At 43.0% G+C, this 18140-nt stretch overlaps 1 non-coding gene across 1 annotated transcript; it reads left to right on the top strand.

Moving 5' to 3' along the window:
- Positions 1-16674: 16674 nt before the first annotated feature.
- Positions 16675-16778, top strand: LOC114900070. The gene has a single exon (XR_003794697.1). It is a non-coding gene; the product is annotated as a U6 spliceosomal RNA (small nuclear RNA).
- Positions 16779-18140: the final 1362 nt, after the last annotated feature.

Raw genomic sequence — 18140 nt, 5'->3', positions numbered from 1 at the left:
GAGAAGCCTGTGTTTCAGGTGGAAATGTCCCGAAGCCCACTCTTCCACCCTTTGGCAGAAGTGGAGTCAGAAAGGAAGCAGGGGTTCCAGTGAGCAGAAGGGGTGCCCCACTCTCCCTGTACTGGTGGTTTCTTTGCCTCCCTCCTCTAGGGGAAGGAGCGGGCTCAGGACCCACACACCAGCTCCAGTTCTGCCTAGGGCTTGATCGGCGGCTCCGGGGAGGTGCAGAAGGGCCACGTGGTGCTGGGCAGTGCAGGCTTGAGAGCTGATGTCAGGCCAAAGTGAAGGCGTGAGAAAAGAGGGTAGGATTTCAGAGGGACCAGAGAAGGGAGGTTTGCAGAAGTCTCCTATTCATTTTTCTCAGGCTGTCAGAGGTCTTCAACTAGTCCAGATGGTGGAACTTTTGTATGAAATGTAGGAAGTGTGTCACTCACGAGAGAGCTCAGCCCCTCAGACTGCGTGCTCGGGTTGGAAAGAGGGACCTAGCTGGATTTCAGCCCCCAGCCCCACCCCCGCTGCCAGCTGTCTTATTCCTGTTCCACTGCACGCAGGGGCCCGAGGTCACCATTTAGTCTGTGGGTCAACCCCTCCTGCCTAAACCCTCTCTGAATTTACCAGCCACAGACAAGCCTGGGTTTCATATCCACCTAGATGGGGCTGAGACCGAAGTGTCCATCTCTTTTCATGGAAGAAATAACGGTTACTTCTCTCACCCCTCCACCCCTTACCCACTTCTTTGCTGCCCCAGATTCCCCACCATTTCCTCACCTCTCTGTCTCTCTCTCTCTCCGCACAGGCCGGGAGGAACCGGAGAGACCCCACGCTGATCAGAAACAAGCAGCTGTGCTCCACGTGTCGAGAAATGAAAACGGTAGTCGTGGAGGATGGCAGACATGGGCGTGAGCATCCCCACGGCACAGCTCTACCCCTTCCCCACCAAAGCCCGGCAGAGAGACCGTGACGGGGCCTCGCAGGAAGGGCTGCAGATGAGCAGCTGCTGGTCCTGGGAACACCGTCTCCTGACACGATATGGTAAATCTCCCCATTTGCAACAAACCAAATGATAAATGAACCAAGGCAGCTTGGGCCAGAGGGGAAGAGACGAGATGAGCCATGCTGCTTTGCGCTCGTCGGGTAACTGCACCTTACAGAGGTGCCGGAGGCTGTGGAGCCTCTTCTCCCCCTTACCTTGTCTCAAGCACAACACTCCAGCATCACAACCATGAAACAAGCAGCTTCATCTTGGGGTTTGTCGTAAATTCAGACACGACCACAGTGGCGGTGGAGCTGGGGAGAGGTTCTCTGGTTCTTCCTGGCTATAGGGGTCGTTTGTAACTGGTGGGGGGGATGGTGGGTGGGGGGAGTTTTAGGAAAAGAAAGGCTATCAGAGGGATGTGGGCTCCACAATGACGTAGCTCTGCCATCAGAGCTGCTGAAGAAAGAGGCGTGTTTTGGGGGGTGCTGTACATGTTGGAGCTAGGACTTGGGTCAGTTTAGGGGGTAGGGTTAGGGGCCTTCAGAGCGAGCACCAGGCTGGGTGGAAGGTTAATTTAGCTAAACGGTTAGGTTAGGGTTTGGGAAGAGTCTCTCCAATTCTAATAGCCTGTGATTCTCCTTTGACTCGGGGAGGAAGGTGGGGCTAGACGTACAGAAAGAGGAAGGACAAGGAGTGGAAGACAAACAGGAGACATGAGAGAGGCTCCTTTGATGAGTTCATGGCAAAACTGCTTCCAACCAGCAAGCACTTCTCTGGGTTGTCATGTGGGATTTGGAAATTTAACTGAAGCTACCATCAAAGGTGTACCTGGATGTTCCGACCTCTGTTCATGTTTTGCATAATTAGGATCACAGTGTTCAATATTAGCATTGACTGGAATCTGAGAAGCTGGGATTGGGATTTCTCCTGGTCTCATTCCTGGAATCACTGTGTCCACATTTAGAATGCCCTGACCCCAGGCCTAAGCGGGCCCTGGCCAGCTGGCTCACTTGGGACCTTGACACCTGTTCTCTTTCTCAATACCTCTTTTCTGACCTTTACTCTTGCCCAAACCTGCCCCAAGTGGAAGCACACACCGTGGTTTTACCATTCCTGTAGATGCCCAGAGGAAGGGCCTCAGACACAAAAGTGCCCAAGGGCCCTTCCCTACCATTGTCGAAACCGGGGCTCACAGACCCTGGTGGGAAATGATAGAAAATGAGCATGAAATACCCTTGTCTCACTATGTGCAGTAACAGCTCCCCTTCCTTCTGGGGCGGGGACTGGGGAGAGGAGGGGCTGTCTGTCTGCTGTTGTCACTGAGACCCCTCCATTCTCTGCAAGGGGTTGAGCGGAGATACTGGGAAAGTATAAAAAGACTCCTAAAAATAGAAGGGACTTCCTCAACTTGATATAGGGTGTCTACAAAAAACCCACAGCTAACAACAGACTTAGTGAGGAAAGACTGGATGTTTTCCCCTAAGACCAGGGACAAGACCAGGATGTGTGCTCTTGCCACTGCTGTTCACCATTGTACTGTACGTTCTAGTCAGGACAGTTAAGGCAAGAAAAAGAAATTAAAGGTATCCTGATTAGAAAGGAAAAGATAAAACTCTATTTGCAGTTGATGTAATTTTATATATAGAAAGTCCTAAGGGATCCATAAAAAATCTACTAGAGCTAATAAATGAGTACGGCAGAGTCACAAGACACAAGATCAATATACAGAAAATAATTTGATTCCTACATATTCACAGTGGACAATCCAAAACTGAAATTAAGAAAACAATTCCATTTATAAAAGCATCAAAAAAGTAAAATACTTAGGAATAAATTTAACAAGAGAAAGGAGAAAGCAGAAAATGATTTATTAATGACTCGTATTAAATACAACTTGAGTTTGCTAAGGCAGTACGTTATTTCTTTAAATTAGAATGCAGTTTGGGGCATTGTTCTACATGGGACTTTCTTCCATTGGTGCCACCAAGAACTATGATAATCCCAGATGATCTGAAACTATCCTTTAGTAACTATCCATAGCAAATACTATGAGTCATAGGTAAATCAAAGATTTAAATTAGGACACAGCTTTGTATCTGGTTATATCGGTTGTGGATTGAGAAATACAGTAAGTAAAATGCTTAAAATACAATAAGTAAATGCTTTAGGGATGAGCTTCTTGAGTGGTTTCATTTTCTGGTTATAGTACATAGTTAGACAAAAAAAGTTGTTTTTAACCTCTTTGCCTGAACAGCTATGGAAACTACTGTAGAAACTATAATCTTCCTTTCTACCTTCATAAGAATAGTACAAGGCATAGGATAGGAGATACCTTCAATAATTTAGGCAGAACTAAATACAAATTCTCCATGTGGATGACATATCTAATTCATAAAGTGTGGGAGATTGCACATAAATTTTCTTGAGTCTAAGCCTCTGCTACTTTATATTGACTAAAATTACTGTTATCAGTTTGTTGTCATTTGCTGCTTTCTTATCAAGATCAAGTATATCAAAAATAAAATCCAGTCAAAGTTGGATTAGTTGGATTTCAGGGTTTTTTCTGCATTTAACTACCAGACCGGGAAGAAGGACTAAGTTTTCACTTTATTAAAAAACTCAAAATGTGGAGTCACCCCGGATAAGGCACCAAGATAGGTGGACTTGCCTTGCAGTAGATGGTTGAAATGTAAACATACAGTCACCCTTCCATATGATTAAACAAAAAAGTTATATGTGATCTAATGGCAACCTTTAATTTGTTTCCTCTACAGAGAGCAGTAACGTGGGAAAATAAATAGGTCTTTTTGTAACCTTAGATGACAGCAGGAGTTGTTATATTTCCCTGTATGAGCTCAGAGCCATTTGTACAAACTAAAATATAGACTCAGATACACCAAGACCACGTCCTGGCCCAAGCAGACAGGGCCGTGGAACAAATGTGTATTTGAGCAATGCAGACTCCAGCACTAGTGACATTTACCACCCCCAACTCTATACTTTTTAAGTGCTCTTATACTGGATCACAGTAAAAGTCATTCTAAAAAATATTCCTTACAGACTTTAAATGGAAAACTGGAATTTCTGAGCCAAAGGTACTCTTCTATGAAAGAGACTTTTGAAATGTTTTGTTCCAATTTATTTATCTTGCAAGTTTGGTACTTTAAAGAAAGTCTCAAATCCTGAGTCATTAATTGTGTGTGTTTTTTTTTAAAACAAGCTCTTATTCCTTTAAAGCTAAGACCGAAGTTTGAACCAATCCTAAAATCATGTCAATTCCAGACAGAAGTATCATTAGATTGGTCTTTTTTTTTTCAGTGTAGTGAAGGACAACGTCCTACTTTTGTTTGAGATTTAGCTAGTGTGACTCTAAAGTCAGGTCCTCGTTCTGTTTGTAGCTTATAAAATCTGTCCTCACAGTTTTTAAACCTCACTACATATATAAGCAGATTGGAATTGTCCTTCCTGAAATAATTTTTAAAGTGACTTTAATTATAGCCATTGTAGGAATTAAATGATGTTTGTTGACTGGAAGGAATGAAGGAAAAAGGGGAGGGAGAGAGGAAAGGAGAGAGGAAATAAGTGTGAGCAGATAGATATATATTTGTTGAATTATAGTGTAGACAGATCTTAAAGTATTCAATCTTACAAATACCACCTTCTTGTTTGCCCAAAATGGGTAATAGAAGGGATTTTTCTTTTTCTTAGTCCCAGTGAGTCCTCCAATGGCAATTTAATAAAATTAACTGACTGGACTGACCACATTTTTGGTAGCAAAGTAAAAATAATCCTGGAAAATCTCTGTGGAAGTAGATACCAGGAAATGAATGTAGAGACGTAGATTGCCCATACAAGTTTACAGATTGGTCAGTCTTTAGAAATAAAACAATTTAAAATAATGTAGAAATGGTTTGAGCTTATGTACCTTTTGGTTGAAGGTCACTTCCACAGTCTCAGCCACCAGGAGAAATAGGGAGTGATCAAGACATTTTTCTCAAGAATTGGAAGGTTCTAAAAAAATATTCTCAGTTTTGCACTGATCTGGAAGTGTTGCTACTTTTTTTTCTGAGAACTGGAGGATTCTCTCCTTAATCGCTTCTATTTTCAGACCATATATTATCTGACAGTGGAATAAAACATTTTTTTAAATGAAGGTTTTATCAAAATCCATGAAAATACTACTAAAGTAAAAAGAGCTTCAGAAGTGGTGGTCTTTGGCCAGTCATCTCACACTGCTCCCAAGTGGTCTGAGCACCAGGTTAACAGGTGCTGGGGTCGAGAGACCACCTGTGTTTTAAAATGTACAATGACACATTCCTTTCCACCAAGCTCTAGCCAAATCACTAATGTGTATTCTTGCTTCTTCCAGTCAGAATGATGAGCCTTCATCCACCAAAGGCCCAGACTGTACCCAAACGTCCTCGTGATGACATCCCAACAGGTTTGCTTTCTTTTGGAGTACTTGTAGTGGGAGACATACCACCCCCAGAGTAACACCTAAGATAACTTCTAAATTTTCTGAACAAATTCCCATTCTCCATCCCTTCTCTTTCACGTACTGCTTATTGACCTGTTTCGCCTGGTCCACAGCCCTCCCTTCACTCCAGCCCTACCTGTCCCCTCTTCAGGCCTCACTTGCATTTATCCATGGTGTGTTCCTTCCCAGGTCCTCTCCACGCCACAGGGCTCTGCCCCATTCTTTCTAAAGAGCCCCATAATCCACTTGCTGAAGAATGTCCGTAGGGATGGGGCACAAAGTAGATAATTCCCTTCTCAGGCAGTCTTGATAGTACCAGTTAAGCTGGGAAGGGAAATGTGTCCCCACACCCAAGGCATGGCCTCGCCAAGCCCTGAGCCCTCCCTTCCACAGGCTCCCTAGAACACCTGCCTTCCCCTGGCAGCTGCCCAGTGCTATTCTTATGTTCACGTGCTGGTATGGAAAAAAAGGACAGCACGACTCTATCTCCAGCTTCAGCATTGACCTAAGTCTTATCTTTTAGAGAAGCCAACACTGGGCTGGCAAAGAGGAGGTGGGTCATTCTTTGGAGTGATATGATTCAAGGGTTTAATGCAGTATAGGCTGCCACTTTAGTAACTTTGTCCATCTTCTCATTTGCTCCCAGATTAACTGAAGCCACTTTCAGTTTTTCTCTTATTTGATACACACAGTAAGGAAAATCAAGTTCACTTTGTACTGATGGGAAAGTCTAATCTCTATCCTGGGAGGTTGCAGAGAAGCTAGAGCCAGAACTGAACTGAGAGGACATCAAGAAAGGAAATTTGCGGGTAGAAGGGTTATCTTGAAGGGATGTCAAGAGGGAGGACCAGAGACTCAGGCGACAGCTGAGGTTAGGAGATAACCACTCTAGCGGAGTGAAAGACTGCTATAGTCCCAATCCCTTCTTATGTATCCAAAAATATTGGCCTCACTCGTGACTTTCATTTAGCCTAAGTGGACTGAATTTCCAAGAGCTAAGAGCATCCTCCCAATGAAAGCTGCCCCCATCTGCCTGCAACCACTTCATTCTCCTGAAGCCTAGGGAACACTGGGTGACAGGCATGTGCAGTTGGTTTCAGGGTTCTCCGTACCAGCCATACATTCATTCTGAGTTTCCCTTAAACCTGAATTTTTTTCAGGTCTGCCTCACAAAGGATAAAACACACATACACGTGTACACACACTCACGCACAATTACATGCCCTTCCCTCAGCAGGAATGTTTATTATCTGATTCTACAGGACAGTGTGATAAGATGCCTTTCATCAATTTATTAACCCTGGGAGTGTATTTCAATTACCAGTGTAAGAACTAGACTCAGTGCATATAGATCAGCACATTATGTTCTGGACAGACCTCGTTCTTGCCCATAGAGTTCATCCAAGGGCAGCAGTGTTGGAGGTGAGACTTCAGAGAGGGTGCTTATGGAGCTGAAGCTTGGTAGATCTGCAGTTGATTCCAGTCGCAACCCTTCTGAGCTGAGCTTTGCTCTTGTGTGTGCTCTCTGAGGTCAAAGAAAAATCCTAGGAGCAAAGAGACCTGCATTCACATCCTAGTCTTGCTAGACAGGTTTGGCCATATTGTTGAAACTATCTGGGTCTCTGTGTTCCCACCTTTAAAACCAGAGAAGCATTTTGCCCACCACCACCCGCAAGAGGCAGACGCTCAGTACAAGCAGCCTTCACCTTTGACTGACCCAGAAAACCTGCTGACACTGCCCCAGCCCCACTGGTTTATACAGTTTAGACACATCCCTGTGCTGCGTAGCCTGTGGACATGCTGCAAATACCAAATGGCTGACTCATCCCAGCGACCATCACTGCCAGTGACTGTCTAACTCATTCTGTTGATCATGACAGTAATCTCTAGTATTTTTCTGGATTCAGCTAAACTTGATATGTCCTCAATAATTATTAGTGAGAACTAAGTAAATGGAAAGAGCCTATCTCTAGTAAGTGATGGGGTTTCTTCTGGATTTGTTTATCTTGACTTTGGCCTTGAGTCCAGAGTTCCATGACACTCACAGGCTCTTGTCCATAAACATTGGTAGAGCTGCTAACCACCTGACTTAGGTCTGCCACCTGGCCCAGTGCAGAGATATGGCACAGAGGGTTAGGATTAAGGAGATCTGGGTTCTGGTCCTCAGTCCATCACGACCCTGGACCTGTTTCCTCTTCATTACAGCAATGACACTGAACTGGGTCCTAGGTTTGTGATCTTGTGACATCTCTTAGCTCTCATTCAGCTGGACTAAAGAGCTTCTTCCAGAGAATTCAGGACTCCAGTTCCCTTAGTCATTCAGTGATTTCCAATGGGAAGATGCTATTTTATGCACTGATTTACTCTCCTGCACAATGAGTATTTTCGAAGAGTTGAATATTAACCAACTTCCTGTATATAAACTCATATTCAAAGAAGAGGTCAGGATGGTAAGGATTTTAAGGAGCACTAAAATAAATTATTTCATAAAATGAAGGTTCCTTTTGAAATACAAGTACTTTTCCACTACTGTAGCCTTTCATAAGATCACGTTTGTTTGAAGAGCAGAACCATATACGTGTCCCTGAAAAGTCTTCTGAGAATTGAATCCTCTTTTCCCTTTGACCTGTGTTACAACTCCAGACACACTTTATCTTCATTTATATATATTGTTTAAACTTCAATCGTTCTTTGGCAAAGACTAGTCCTTTGTTTTATTAATTAATTAATTTATTTTTGCTGTGTTGGGTCTTCGTTTCTGCGTGAGGGCTTTCTCCAGTTGCAGCAAGCGGGGGCCACTCTTCATCGCGGTGCGCGGGCCTCTCACTGTCGCGGCCTCTCTTGTTGCGGAGCACAGGCTCCAGATGCGCAGGCTCAGTAGTTGTGGCTCACGGGCCTAGTTGCTCCGTGGCATGTGGAATCCTCCCAGACCAGGGCTCGAACCCGTGTCCCCTGCATTAGCAGGCAGATTCTCAACCACTGCACCACCAGGGAAGCCCCCTTCATTTATAATTTAATTGGCAATGTCTCCAAATATTTGAGTTATGTTTCTAAGCACTCCTTTCTGGCCTCTTTGTCAAGATTTGTAAAAGCTTAAGTTGGTGGGGGCTAAGATGGTTCTAGTAAAATGGATTCTCATGTGAACTTTGAAGCTGTTTTATAAGGTTAAAGAAGTCTTTGGTGACATCGGTTATTTTGAGTAGATTTCAAAAATAGACTCTAAGGAGCCCTTGTCCTTCCTTCTTACACTGTCCTCCAGAGGGCGCTCGCTACAGACTGCCCATCCTGGGCCCCAGAACAGCTGTCTCCCGTGGACTGCTGTCAGATGCCTACAACACTCTGCAGGACATGCAACTCTCTTCCTTGCCCAGAAAGGAACCAGTGGGCAAGACAATGAGGCAGTGAGTGGTCGGAGCTCATCCCCTTCCAGACTCTCAGAGAGAAAGCATCCTCACCAAGCCAGTTTCTGACACTAGTGCCTTCTCATCACTTCCTCTTAGCATGAAAAAGATGACTCAGGGGCTTCCCCGGTAGCGCAGTGGTTGAGAGTCCGCCTGCCGATGCAGGGGTCATGGGTTCGTGCCCCGGTCCGGGAGGATCCCGAGGGTCCGGGAGGATCCCACATGCCACGGAGCGGCTGGGCCCGTGAGCCATGGCCGCTGAGCCTGCGCGTCCGGAGCCTGTGCTCCACAACGGGAGAGGCCACAACAGAGAGACGCCCAAGTACCGCAAAAAAAAAAAAAAAATAATGACTCAGTTTTGCCTTCCTAACTGTTGCTAGAATTCTAGCTCTTGCCATTATCTTATCACTCATTTCTCCTAAAAACAAAATGGTTTAATGTCCATGATTATAAAGATATGTTGATTAAAATGGAACATATTGAGTGTCGTTCATTTTACTTTGCTAAAGATTCTTTATAATAGACAAAATCTTTCTGTTTCTAAGACATGAAATTTCTGTGAAAATTATTTCTTCCTTCAGGGCAAGGGGCTAGAGATGGCCCCAGGAGGTCCCTCATGAATTCAGCCTAATAAGAATAAAAGAGAGAAATGGAGGTCACCCTTCTGTCCTTATCTCTGTCAGTTAACTCTGATAGATGACAGAGGATACTGGGTTGCAGTAACTGGAAAATGACAGGTGATCAGCTGTTGCCACCCTTGAGGACAGGAACAGTGTCTGTCTTGCCATTCTCATGCCGCCTTCTTTAGTGCCTTGCATATAACAGATGTTCATCTAATCTGTGTTCAGTCGAATCCAAAACAAATGCTTGTATTTGGTAGTTTGGTTACTTTAGTTTGAGGATATATATCTCCAACTCTGTCGTAGTCCATGTGTGTGAGGGAGACAAAGGAAGAGTCTAGGCTTGTAACTATTATATTTATGGGCACACATGCTCCATGCCCAGCTTCAGGAGGGCTTGTATAAAACAAAAGGCCAGGACTTCCCTGGTGGCGCAGTGGTTAAGAATCCACCTGCCAATGCAGGGGACACGGGTTCGAGCCCTGGTCTGGGAAGATCCCACATGCCGCAGAGCAGCTAAGCCCGTGTGTCACAACGACTGAGCCCGCGTGCCACAACTACTGAAGCCCACACGCCCAGAGCCTGTGCTCCGCGGAAAGAGAAGCTACCGTAATGAGAAGCCTGCGCACCGCAATGAAGAGTAGCCCCCTTTTGCTGCAGATAGAGAAAGACTGCACATAGCAACAAAGACCCAATGCAGCCAAAAATAAATAAATAAAAATAAATAAATAAATTTATTAAAAAAACATAAAGGTCCCTTCCATTGCTTAGGAGGCAGTGGCCTTATGGAATCTCAAGCTCCTGACTAAATGGGCACTGGACCAACATGTGAGAACCAACCTCTGTGCTGACTCTGTTTGAAGAATGGGATTCAGAAATATCTAACAACTGGCCTGGTGACCAAATTGACCTCATTTCTTGTGCGCACGTGGGCACAAACAGGCACACACACAAACTCCCAAACCAGAAAAACTTGCTTGATTGCCCTATATTCCTGGTAGGCTATGGATTCTTGGTTTCAGTTCATTTAGAGTTCAAGAATTCCAAAAATAGCACGCACTGCCTTTCAAGGTGAAGGCTGTATGCATGAATTATGATCCCATTTCAGATGATTGTCAAAGGACAGACAAATCACAGATAAAGATGTTTCCTTCTCTTTTTTTTTTTTCAAATTAGCATATCCAGTAAAAGGATTTGGGGCACCTATACCCATACATTAGGGGAGGATACAAGCCCCCAGCACAATTATTTAGAGCTTTTGAGGTAATCTGAATATTATGTACATAGACAGATAGAATGCTTCCTAAATCTCCTTAAGAAGTCTTCATCTAGAATACTTGGGTGTTTCCAAACTCTCATCAAAAAGAATAACATTATGGTGTTTGCTAGTGTTCTAGCATGGTGACTGAGAATGATGGTCTATATCAGCAGTCCCCAACCTTTTTGGCACCAGGGACCAGTCTTGTGGAAGGCAATTTTCCCACGGACCGGGGCAGTGAGGCGGTGGGAGGGATGATTCAGGCAGTAATGTGAGCGATGGGGAGCCGCAGATGACGCTTTGCTTGCTAGCCCGCCTCTCACCACCTGCTGTGCGGCCCGGTGCCTAATAGGACACAGGCCGGTACCAGTCTGCGGCCTGGGGGTTGGGGACTCCTGGTCTATATCATGGTTCTTAAAATGTTTGATCTTAGGAACCTTTTGCACTCCTAAATAGTGGGTTATATCCACTGACAATTATATTATAAATTAAAATGGATAAATTTAAAAACACAAAAATACACAGTACACCTTCCAGTTTCTATCAGAGTGATAACATCATCACATGTCATGTAGCCTCTGGAAAACTCCACCATACCCTTGGGAGGCAAGAAAAGTAAGAAAGGCAAATAACATCTCAGTGTTATTATGAAAATAATTTTGACCTCACAGAAATCCCAAAAAGGATTTCAGAGACTCCAGGGGTCCCCAGACCATGCTTTGAGAACATCTAGTATACAGCATATACCCTTGCATCTCCAGCCTTCCAGGGAAAGGGATGCCAGGATGCTTAACTCACCTACCTGAGAAATCTGGTCCCTTGGCAGAGATTAGAGAGAAGGCAGCAGCAGGTTTTCAAACTTTGGTGGTATTGACTTTTTAAAAAAATAATTAATTAATTATTTAATTAATTAAATAATTAATTAATTTGGCTGCATTGGGTCTTTGTTGCTGCGCACAGGCTTCTTCTCTAGTTGCGGCGAGCAGGGGCTACTCTTTGTTGCGGTGTGTGGGCTTCTCATTGCAGTGGCTTCTCTTGTCGTGGAGCACAGGCTCTAGGTGCACGGGCTTCAGTAGTTGTGGCTCATGGGCTCTAAAGCGCAGGCTCAGTAGTTGTAGCACATGGGCTTAGTTGCTCCGTAGCATGCTGGATCTTCCTGTACCAGGGCTTGAACCCATGTCCCCCGCATTGGCAGGCAGATTCTTAACCACTGCGCCACCAGGGAAGCCCTTCAGATTTATTTTTTAACATGGATAATCTTGGGTAGACTTGTTTGTTTCAAGGCTAAAGCCAGATTTTGCTGTTTTAAAAATAAATGATGCTTGTTATAATAAAAATCTACAGACACGAGTCAGACTTACTCCTACTCTTTATCTTCTTTCACCCCAACAAGGAACTTAAAAAGCAATCAATCAGCACAATTCTTTTTTTTTTTTTTAATTTATTTATTTATTTTTGGCTGTGTTGGGTCTTCGTTTCTGTGCGAGGGCTTTCTCTAGTTGTGGCAAGCGGGGGCCACTCTTCATCGCGGTGTGTGGGCTTCTCACTGTCGCTGCCTCTCTTGTTGCGGAGCACAGGTTCCAGACGCACAGGCTCAGTAGTTGTGGTGCACGGGCCTAGTTGCTCCACGGCATGTGGGATCTCCCCAGACCAGGGCTCAAACCCTTGTCCCCTGCATTGGCAGGCAGATTCTAAACCACTGCACCACTGGGGAAGCCCCTCAGCAGAATTCTTTTACTGCCAGAAATGGAGAGAAATTCTGTATTTAGGAGAATCCATGCAAAAAATCAAGTATGTAACACAAAGCCATTGTCACCTCCAGTCCCCAGTTTAACCTTGGGAAATCCCACAGGCCTTTACTGCCTCTGCCCTCATCAGGGTCACTCATCTTTTCCCTGGCCCCCGACTGTCAAAGCTCATGGGAGGCCTGTCAAGGGTCTGTTGGCTCCTGGGCCCTGTGGTATTACACATTAGAGCTGCCCATCTACCTGAAAATGTGCAAGAATCATATAACTCCAGGGAGCAGAAGTGTAACAGGGTTGGAAGAATGGCCTTGTCTCCTCCTAAGGAAGCCCTGTCTAGAATGTCCTTTGTGGATGTAGCTACTCCAGTTGGGGGAGGTCCGAAGGATGAGGATGGCCCTGCCCAACAGAATACAGAAAATTTCCAGGAAGAAGAGGAAGCACAGACTTGTTTCTGTTAATAAATCTATAAACTACAGTCTTAAGAATCAAGATTAAAACTAATCTCTAGAAAAAACTGAGATGATCAATCATGTTTCAACCATGTCCCCCTCAAGCCCATCTTAATTTCGCACCTTAGTAAGTACTGTCCCCATTTCATACGTGTAATTCTTGCCTCTCTAGAAAAATGTGTCACTTCATGAGGATGAGAACAATATCTCATGCTCCCACCATATCCCCATGGGAGCTACGCAGACACATACACAAGAGATACTTAGAAGGAAGAAAAGTCCATTTCTCAGTTGCTAAACAATATGAAAAAATAAGAGGTGAGATCCTTGTATTTGGGGATCTGAGGATACAAAGGGTTTAGGTATTAGGACCCTGCCTTTGACTAACTTATCATTGGAGAAACAACACACATATACACAAATGAAGAGCATGTGTACAGGCCAGTATGGGAATAAGCATGAGTTACTCTCCACTATAAACTGAACCCTGGTGATTGCAGCAATAACGTTCTCATAGCACCAACTGTCCAGCCCTCTGGACAGGAACAAAGGTGCAATTGTGTGACGTCATCAGGAAAGTTGGTCAGAGGAGAAATAGACATATTCACCCACACACAATGTTATCTCTTGTTCTTTGCAGAGTCTTTGGCAAGAGGTTTAACTGCCTGGCCAGTGGAGTGCAGAATGCTGAAATAAGGCATTGGCAAATGTTTGCAGTTTCGAGGAAAACTTGTTCCAAAACCTCTTGGGATTGGCCTCCCCTGGGTCCTGTGTAACAGTGACCATCCTATGGGATGTCACATGGCCAGAGAGTCAGTGACTTTCAGATCCCTTGCTGAGAATCTGAGAGGAGCAAGGAGGAGGACAGAGAGGAGGACTCTCTCCTTGCTTCCTAGATTCTCACATGGAGAAAGCTACATGAAGAGTAAGAGTGTCTAAAAAACAAGAAAGATACTGGGTAACATCAGTTGGCTCTTTGGAGTGGAACTGAATGGCTAGAGGACAGAAATTGACAGAAGGAGATTTTTCATAGTACACCCTTCTTTACTCTTTGAGTTTTAAACCACATGAATGTTTTTCATTGACTCAAAAACAAAAAAAAAAGAGGAAATGAAGAAAAGAAAAGAAAAAAAACCCTTCAAGAGTTGCCAGGGAGATTTCTAGCTTTGGAATTGGAAATCTGATAAACTATCAACATAATTACTCATCTTCCTGAAAAAACAGACAAAGGAGTCCTTGATACTATATACAAGGTTCAGGCAAGCATCCAGGTCAAAGATAAATTTTATCTCTGGCCCTTGGAAGTTTTGCTACTGAAATGCTAGTTCTGGCAAGTAGTAACAAATGTCTCAAGCTTATGTAGCATTTTAAGCTTTTCAAAGCACTTTCACTTATTTTTCCTCTCTCTTTGCATCAGTTCCCCAGTGTTCTCCTTACATTAAACAGGAGCAGTAATGATCCACGCAAGCTGTCCATTTAACAAACACAGTCCTTTCCTGGGCACTGCTACAAAAATGCTTCATTTTATTGTAACAAGTGCACCTGCTTCTTTTTTATGGCACTGCCTACATGGGACTAGTCTCTTGCACAAAACCCTTGAAATATTTGGTGGCATGACCATGTTCTCCTTAGTCTTTTTAAAAATAAATGAATAGTTAATTATGTAATTGAAGTATAGTTGATTTACAGCATTTTGTTAGTTTCAGGTGTACAGCAAAGTGATTCAGTTATGTATACACTCTTTTTCCAATTCTTTTCCTTCATAGGTTACTACTGTGCTATACAGTAGGTCCTTGTTGTTTACTTACTTTACATACAGTAGTGTGTATCTGTTAATCCCAGACTCCTAGTTTATCCCTTCCCCCACCTCCCCCTTGGTAACCTTAGGTTTGTTTTCTATGTCTTTGAGTCTATTTCTGTTTTGTAAATAAGTTCATTTGTATCATTCTTTTAGATTCCACATATAAGTGATATATAATATTTGTCTTTGTCTGTCTGACTTACTTCACTTAGTATGATAATCTAGGTCCACCCATGTTGCTGCAAATGGCATTATTTCATTCCTTTTTAATGGGTGAGTAGTATTCCGTCGTACATTTGTACCACATCTTCTTTATCCATTCATCTGTCAATGGAGATTCATGTTGCTTCCATGACCTGGCTATTGTAAATAGTGCTACAATGAACATTGGGGTGCATGTGTCTTTCCGAATTAGAGTTTTTGTCTTTTCCAGATATATGCCTAGGAGTGGAATTGTTGGGTCATATGGTAGTTCTATTTTTAGTTTTTTAAGGAAACTCCATACTGTTTTCCATAGTGGTACACCAATTTACATTCACACCAACAGCATACAAATGTTTTTCCCACATCCTCTCTAGCATGTATTATTTGTGGACTTTTTGACCCTTAGTCTTTTTTTAACCTTACGAGCCCCAGGTTCTTTGGCTAGTATGATGTGGCCCAGTCATCCTCTCTGGACCTATCCCAGTGCCACTCAAAACAAGGGACTTAGAGTGGAATCTAAAACTCCAGATGTGACCTGGCCGGATGTGGCTGTGTGACCATCACTCTCCCTTGTTCTGGATCTCCTGCTTCCAGAAATGAGACTAAAAGGGCATTAGTTGTCCTAGCAGCTACATCACTTCATTCTCTCACGTTGACTTGCCACCAACTAAAGCCTTTTTGTCCTTTTAGTGAGAATAGCTGTTCTGACTGCTTTCCTCAGGCTGCTAATATTTTAAAAACCTATATACATGACTATATTCTTCCTTATTAAGGTTCCCCTGGCTAGATTCCAGCCATTTTCAAATCTAGATTCCATCAATCATTAGTCCTCCCAAGTTTGACTATCTGGTCCTCTGTCTTCCTCTCAGTCTTTGATACAAGCCTTGTCAGGAGCCAAACCCCATGGCATGACTTTAAAGCCCTCCCTTTAGATCAGCGATTTTCAAGGGCCTTTTCTTAAATCTCTATTCTATTATGAAAACATTAAAATATACAGAGAAGTAGGACTAGTAGCGCAAAGAACACCTATGTATCCTCCACCTATAGGGTCTACAATTGTCAATATTTTGTCACATTTCCTCTATTTACATATTGTTTAGCTCAATCATTTAAAAATAAAGACACATGACATTTTACCACTAATAGTTCATTTTACCACTTGCAGCTCTGCACCCCACCCCCGCAAAATTCTCCTTCAAAGGATAGCACCTTTATCAAAAGTAACAAAAAATGAACAATAATTCCTGCTTGTTTTCTCCACTTCGTCCATATTCAAATTCCCCAGTTTGTTGCCAACATGTCTATCATGGCTTTGACAAAACGAAATCAAATCAAGTGACACATTGCATTTTTGGCTCTTTTAATCTAAAAAAACAATACCTCAACTTCTTTTTTTCAATGAATTGCCTGTCAAAGAGAAAGATAATTGTGTTTTAGAATGCTAAAGACCTCTTTAAATACTGTCTGTCTTCATGTTGGTAATGTCAAATGCTGCTACCAGGTGTGAACGATTTATTGAAAAATTACTAATTTTTCTTGTCTATTAATCAAATCCCTATGTAACTACCAATAAGAACTTCTGATAAGCATGAGATAACACTCTGACCATATCAGGTTGATAGAATCACAGGGATAACCTCGGAATTGTGATACTTTATAATTGTGTAACTTTGGTCAAGTTACTTAACCCCTGTGAATCTTGGTCTCCTGTGCTCTATAATGAAGATAAAAGTATCTGTCTCAATAATAAGAGCAGCATGTATACTAAAATTGGAAGGATACAGAGAAGATTAGCATGGCCCCTGCACAAGAGTGACATGCAAATTTGTGAAGCGTTCCATACTTTTTAAGATAAGTATATTTATTAGATATTGCAAAATATCCCTTTATGAGAGTTTTCTAATTTATATTATCACCAGAAATGTATGCAAATGCCTGTTTCCCTCAGCTTCGACAAGAGTGGTAGTAGTTTTTATTTTTAAATCAATTTTAGAGAAATTATATCTCTGTGTAATTGAAATTTGTATTTCTCAAATTATGAGATCAGACATATTTGCAATATGTTTAAGAGTCATTTTTATATATTTTTTGGTAAATTGTTCAGCTTTTAAACTTACTATCATGACCCATTAATTTTTTAATTAATTAATTTATTTTTATTTATTTTTGGCTGCATTGGATCTCTGTTGAGCTATGTGGGCTTCTCATTGCGGTGGCTTATCTTGTTGCGGAGTGTGGGCTCTAGGCGCACGGGCTTCGTTGTGGCGCACGGGCTCTAGAGCACAGGCTCAGTAGTTGTGGTGCATGGGTTTAGTTGCTTCGCGGCATGTGGGATCTTCCCGGACCAGGGATTGAACCCGTGTCCTCTGCATTGCAGGCAGGTTCTTAACCACTGCACCACCAGGGAAGTCCTTGACCCATTAATTTTTAAAGAATAAAATATTTAATTAGCCAAATGGCACAAAAGAAAAAATGCTACAAGGATTGATGCAATAGCACTCACGGTTTCCATTTAGAGTCTCTGACCGCAGGAGCAAACAAATTTTCATTTAACATTTGGAAAGCTGACTTTTTAAACTAACATTTATCAAACTCATACTGTATGCTCATAAATGATCAGCTGAGCACTTATTGTGTTCCCTACTACATGCTGGACACTGTGAATTCACATTTCATCTTTACAGCAACCCTACAAAATAGGTAGAGTTATTATCCCCATTATATGAATGAGGAAGTTGAACTCACACATGTTAAATAAGTTCGCCAAGTTCACACCAAGTTGGGAATTGAACTGAGGTCTTTCTGAGCATGTAGTTGGAGCTCTTTCCACTACCCTACTCTGCCTCTTTGATTGTAAACAGTGCCCAGTTCTTATTCAACACAGTATATCTCATATTTCCTTGCAATCAATCACCTCAACTTTGTTAGAGTTAAGTCCAAAGTAGCAATTCCTCTGTGGAATCCTCTACCTTCTGAGGGATAAAAACGGCTCCAAACCAAGCCAAGCCAAGCCTCGTCTTGTGTTTTCTCAGGGTAAGGAATGCCATGTGCTTGCTCCAGACAGAGGCCTCTGTTCTCTCAGCCTGTTATCGGTGTGTGTCATGTGTTTGGAATGGGAAGCAGGCTCTGGCATGAAACTCGCCCACAAGGATAGACAAGGCTTGGGCGGTGGATGGTAGAGGGTAGGAAGGCAGACTAGACCCAAGAGT

Source organism: Monodon monoceros, unplaced genomic scaffold (assembly GCF_005190385.1).
Source record: "Monodon monoceros isolate NGI ecotype Baffin Bay Population unplaced genomic scaffold, NGI_Narwhal_1 Super_Scaffold_18, whole genome shotgun sequence".
NCBI classification, from domain to species: Eukaryota; Metazoa; Chordata; class Mammalia; order Artiodactyla; family Monodontidae; genus Monodon; species Monodon monoceros.
The sequence above is the reverse complement of the archived record's forward strand: the minus strand, read 5'-3'. Positions and strand labels throughout refer to the sequence as shown.